The sequence below is a fragment of the Leptonychotes weddellii genome, chromosome 9 (assembly GCF_054177405.1).
Source record: "Leptonychotes weddellii isolate Sample4059 chromosome 9, ASM5417740v2, whole genome shotgun sequence".
Classification (NCBI taxonomy): Eukaryota; Metazoa; Chordata; class Mammalia; order Carnivora; family Phocidae; genus Leptonychotes; species Leptonychotes weddellii.
This window is the reverse complement of record NC_138377.1, coordinates 70,145,023-70,151,188: the sequence shown is the minus strand read 5'-3', so window position 1 is coordinate 70,151,188 and position 6,166 is coordinate 70,145,023.

Below are 6,166 nucleotides of genomic sequence, written 5' to 3'. Positions count from 1 at the left end.
TGAGAGGCTAGCCTGAATTAAAGACATGAAGTATAATGGCACACAGAATGTTCCAGAAATGGGCAAAAGGCAGCTATGACAGGAATGTACAGGTATAGAAGGAAGTACTTTGATGGAGTACTCTATGGAAGGCCTGAACACTGGGCTCAGGGTTTGGGTTTTATTTTGTGCCCCACAGAGAATCAATGAATGTTTTGAAAGAGTATTACATGTTCTGGACAGGTCATCCTATACCCTACATTACAATGGTCTGGGAAAGTGCCCATTGGTTACATTATTAGTGAAATCATAAAATAGTTTTATCCTTAAGCACCAGTCACCATCTTTTTTCCCCCCACTCTTTTCCAGGCTCTGGTCTATGTCATTCTTTGACTATCCTTCGATAATTCTCAGCCTGAGGTGTCCATAATAATCTTCTATGGAAATTCAGATATATGTTAATGTCAAAGCTTTGCTCTAGACTGTTGAATTAGCATCTGGATGGTAAGGCCCAGGCTATGAAAATTCACTACAGGTGATTCCGATGTCCAGACAGGATTGAAAGCTTCCTCTTGGACTTTTTCTCTACTCAGTAGCTCCTTATGATTTAGTGAGGAGGGTCTTGAAGTTGCAAGAAATATCCATATATTATGGTGGTCTATGGTTAAGATTTCAGTGGGGATAAAAAAGAGAGGAATCTTGCCGCTTGGTCACAGCTCAGGGAAACCAACAACAGGGCAGTATGAGACAAAGAGAAACCACAGCATGTGTGGGTGCCCAAGTGACTGGAACACAGTTCAGAGGTAGGAGGGTGACTGGGGATTCAGCTATGGAGCTGAAGAATTAGCAGGGAGGGGTCCAAGGATTTCTTCTCATGTTGCACTGTGAATATGACCCAGCTACTTTCCCAGGGCCTGCTATTTCTCTGTGTGAATTTTAACCCCAGCTTTTACTATAATTCACTGACCCTGTTCTACATCCTCAATGGAATTTCCAGAGAGAGACGATTGGATTGGTCCGGTTACTCCTGTTGGATCATCTACCTTTGGTCAGGTGCTTTCTTTTTGGTCAAACCAATCATGATTGGGTGGCAGGCTCTCATAGCATGGGATGTGTGGAAGAATTCCTTCAGAAGGGGCCTGGGCTTCTCAGGAGGGGCTGTTGCATAACATTATTTAGAGCTCACCTTTAGTGAGCACCTGTGGCCCAAGTCTAAGCATTTTGCATGTGTACTGACTAATTTAATTTTCATGATATACATAATTTGCATTTTAAATTTACTTAACAAATACAAAAACTTTATAGAAATGTACATTTATATAAACATTTATAATATTTGTAGCAAATAATCGTGCCAGACACTGTCCTAAGCACTTTATAATTATTGACTCATTTAATGAGAACTTACGAGGTAGTCACTATTACCTTCTCATTTTACAGTCCGAGACAGAGTCATAGACTTAACACCTTTTCAGAGGTCCTATGGCAAAGAGTGGCAACATTGAGAGTTGAACCCAGGTATTCTGTGTGCATGTTTACCTGTTGTGCCTCTTTTGGAATCTGTTTCTTTACACAGTCAGATAATCCAAGGCACTAAAAGTATGTTTGACCTATTGTGCATCCTAGGCTGATCTATAGAGTGGTGTGAGCAGTGTGAGGATGGACAGGTAGGTTGGTATCTGCTTCTCAGTGAATTCTGGTCTTATAAGTCTGTATCTGGTGCTCTCCTCCACCATACCCTTTTCCCTTTAAAATTCTATGTATCTGGCATGAGGTGCTCAATAAATATCTATTAAAGAAATGTGGTATGAGTAAATGAATAAATGAATGAATGAATAAATATATAAGGGAGTGAGATTTAAAAAAATGAAGAACAATTGTTGGAGTTTGAAGGAAAATGGAAATAATCTTTGGCTGAGTGGAAAATCATGTGATTAAGGATCCTAGTGTTAAGAAACAATATGGACTTTGCCTCCTATCTCAGAAAACTCCAATGAGACCCAAGAAAGTGTTTTAAAGATTTTGTTTCTGATCTTCTTAGTTTGTAGAATTTGACCAACTTGACACCCCAGAATTTAGGAAATTGTTGCTGCTTTTCCAGTGAAACTGTAATGAGACTCAGTCATCATTTAGTATTTTGTTGTGAGTCTTGAACCATAGGAAAAAAAGAACAAAAGGAGAAAAAGTAAAAGCTTATCAACTTTGCAACCGTAGGCATATTGGCATTTGATGGGGTTTTTATTTCATGCATTTCTTTCAGGGAAAAAAGTAATGACCAAAAAGAAAATTCAGAGACTCTTTTGCAACATGTTCTTCAAAAATACATTATGAAGAAAATGTGTTTTTAGTTACCCAGCAAGGCAAGGATAAGGTTATCAGTAGAAATGGGATGCACACACTGAAGAGGGAAACCAAGAACAACCCAGTTCTATGACCTCACTGTGGAGGGAGCAGCAGAAGGAGAAGGGAGAGTACCAGCTGCAGACATGCAACCAACAAGCACAGAGACTAAGTGGAAGCTTGATGCCAAATTAAACCTGTGTATGAACTTTGTTTCCTTGCAGTGAAGGGGAGACGCCACCATTCAAACAGATAAGCTACATAAGGCAGGCTATGTACTAACTGGAATCAGGGTTTCCCATCAGATAAAGCTTTTGTATCTTTTCCTATTGAGAACTTGGTTTAGACTAGCTCTGTTACACGAAGTACATTGGTTCTAATCAGAGAGGGAGAGCCTAAGAAATGGTCACACAAAATATTCTGACAATGTCACATGATGCTTGAAGATTATGCCTTAATTTTAAATGAGAGAAAGAGGACATTTCACCATTCAAGAGCTGCTTCTGGTGGTTCTACATTTCTGGTGCAATCTTATGAATACAATATGTAGGGTACTAAGATGCTCATGGAACAGGCTTATGTTATAGAATGCCCTGTATCGTTTATATTCTTATTCTCTTTCAGTAAATTAAGTTTTACTTTTAATTCTGTGAAACAATGTCATTTCAACTTATTTACATACATTTCTTGCAAGGAAATCAATTCATTCTGGATATCCCTTTACTGTTGTACAAAACCCCTCCCCATTGCTTTTCTTCTTTCAATTTCCTTTCTTTTCCCCAACCCACTACCCAACTGTGGCCAAGATGTAGACTATAACAAAATGGAAATATGCAGTGAATCTGCTTTGTAACTGAAATGCTAAAGAGATGCATGTACTGATAACTTTTTTTAGTAAGATGGTAATAATAAAATGCACTTTGAGTATAGGAAAAGACTGGAGGAATAGAAATTTATTGGAATTTCTTAAAACCTACCTTTAAAAATTTTCTATTTTCTCTTATTTCAATAGATTGACTTATTTATGTTAGATTTTTATAAAGATACCATGCTCATTATTTAAATCATTCTTATAGTTTTCCATACCAGGGGAAGAACACTAGTTGTTTGATTTTTTAAAGATTTTATTTATTTATTTGAGAGAGAGAGACACAGAGAGCATGAGCAGGGGAAGGCACAGAGGGAGAGGGTTAGCAGACTCCCCACTGAGTGCGGAGCCAATGAGGGGCTCCATCCCAGGACCCTGGGATCATGACCTGAACCGAAGTCAGAGGTCCAACTGACTGAGCCATCCAGATGCCCCGAGGAGAGGAACACTAGTTTTTCTCACCTTTTTAAAGCTGGGGAGTAGAAGCAGAAAGAACTAAAATGATATGCTTAAGTTACGAGGCAAAAAAAAAAAATTATTTTGGTCAACTTAGTACAAAGTGATTGTCATAGACCAGTTTCTCTCCATCCCCATTCTCTGATAAATTTATTAATTGAAAACTATTTAATCTACAGGTAGATACAGAATAAAAATGATTTCTTGGTGATGATTTATCAATCATTTTGTAAGATGAAGCTAGTTTCACTTTTCAGTAGTCATCTTTAGATTATCACTGAGGTGGGTAGATGTGGTGCCTGAAATTTAAGTCCCCAAATCTAGAGGTGATGTTAATGGAAGGTGGCATGAGGACGATATGTGGGTGAGTTTCAGTTATAGCAGGAGTTCTGACTCTCTTAGTTTTGGAAATTTGGTGAACTTCAGAGAGCACTACTTGCTAGTAGTGCTTTGCATATGGGACATTAGTTGAGCAGGCTTACTTAGATCCTCTGGGTAGATTTCAACATGTATTGGTTTGGTAAAGTGTCCCTCATCATATATTTTATGTACTTTGGCCCGTGATTTTGGCTGAGTGTAATCATAGAATTATACAAATAGAAAATGTCTTGTGACTCAGCCAAATAACCCAGTCAGGTTAATAGAGAAGAGTACAACGTTGGAAGAGAAATTACATTAATGAGTTTTGCTTTTAAATTCTCAATAGAGAGTCTAACAGTAAAACCCAATCAAACCAACCAACAAACCAAACAATAGCAACAGCCCCAACAACATATAACCACCCCCTAAAAAACCCCCAAACAAACAAAAAACCCAGACAGTCTTTTAGAGAAGGAGGAGGGGAGGGGCAGTGGGAGAAGAAGAGAGAGAGAGAATATTAAGCAGCCTCCACTCCCAGCACAGAGCCCAACGTGGGGCTTGATCTCACAACCCTGAGATCATTACCTGAGCTGAAATTGAGTTGGACGCTTACCTGACTGAGCCACCCAGGTGCCCCTCCCAGGCAGTCTTTTGACTGTTATTGGAAACCAAATGAAATGTCAAACTTTAGAACAGTAGGATAATTTTATGAAGCTAGAAAAGTTACTAAGGTTTGTCATTGACATGGATTTATTTTATTGTTTGTTTGTTTGAAAAGATGAGTGTGTATGTGTGTTGAAAATGTGTTGGGGTAAGTTAACTATTTTTGAGCTGTTGGTTCTCCTAAAACTCATGTTTATTATTGACAGGGTCAAAAGAAAATATAAGATGGATTTTTCTGCCCCATCTGGCAGCTTCAGTTCATCAGAAATGAGAGCTAAACACAGCTGTGAAGACAGAAGTCTGAGGAGCAGCATTCTGTTAATGACTTGGGACAACTCTGAACCACTGTTCATAATGACTCCATTGAATGGGGCAGCAGAAGTCCTATGGCCTTTGGCATGGAAACAGCCGTAACCCTCAAGGATTTCTGAATTTTTTTACTAATTTTTAAAAAGATTTTATTTATTTATTTGACAGAGGGAAAGAGAGAGCACAAGCAGGGGGAACGGCAGAGGGAGAGGGAGAAGCAGACTCCCCACTGAGCAAGGAGCCTGACGCAGGTGGGGCTCGATCTCAGGACCCTGAGATCATGATGTGAGCTAAAGGCAGATGCTTAACCAACTGAGCCACCCAGGCACCCCGGATTTCTGTATTTTAAGTGAACGAACAAAATGATTCGTGAGGTTTGACAAAATAAAGGGAAAAATATTAACCTTCTTTGGGCTGGAGAGAGAGAGAGGAAAGAGTTAACTACCAGTGGGAAATTTCCAAAGCCAAAGGTGCCTTAAGTCCTACATAGCTTTTTCTTTCTTCCCATTAATTATTATATTTAGCAAAGTTCTCTGTTTCTCACCTTTACTAAATATGGCATTTAGAATGGCCCATTTGATGTTCCATGAATTAAAACTTCTAAGTTGTTAGGAGATAATTTTGTCTCTCTTATTTAACATCATGAAAAATGATTGTTTTGAAAGTCTGAGAAAAAAAAACTATGTTACAAAAATGTGGTCTCTGTACCTCACTTCACTTCCCCCTTGGATTACCTGCTTTTCTTTTTCCCTTCCTCCCTCCCTCTCTTCTTTGCTTCCTCCTTTCCTTTCTAGCTTCCTTCTTTCTTCCTCTTATCCCAAAATGTACAAAGCATGCAAGGCATAAGTCGGTGCTTTATTAATAAATAATATTTCAATAGTGGATATATACATCTTCAGTCATTTACCTTTTATTTGTTCATCTTTTTTTTTTGAAGTTTGTGATTTTAAGCTTTTTAATTTTTTTTATTTATTTTTTAAAATTTTATTATGTTATGTTAGTCACCATACAATACATCATTGGTTTTTGATGTAGTGATCCACGATCCATTGTTTTTGTATAACACCCAGTGCTCCATGCAGTACGTGCCCTCCTTAATACCCATCACCGGGCTAACCAATCCCCCCCCCCCCTAAAACCCTGTTTGTTTCTCAGAGTCCATAGTCTCTCATGGTTCATCTCTCCCTCCAA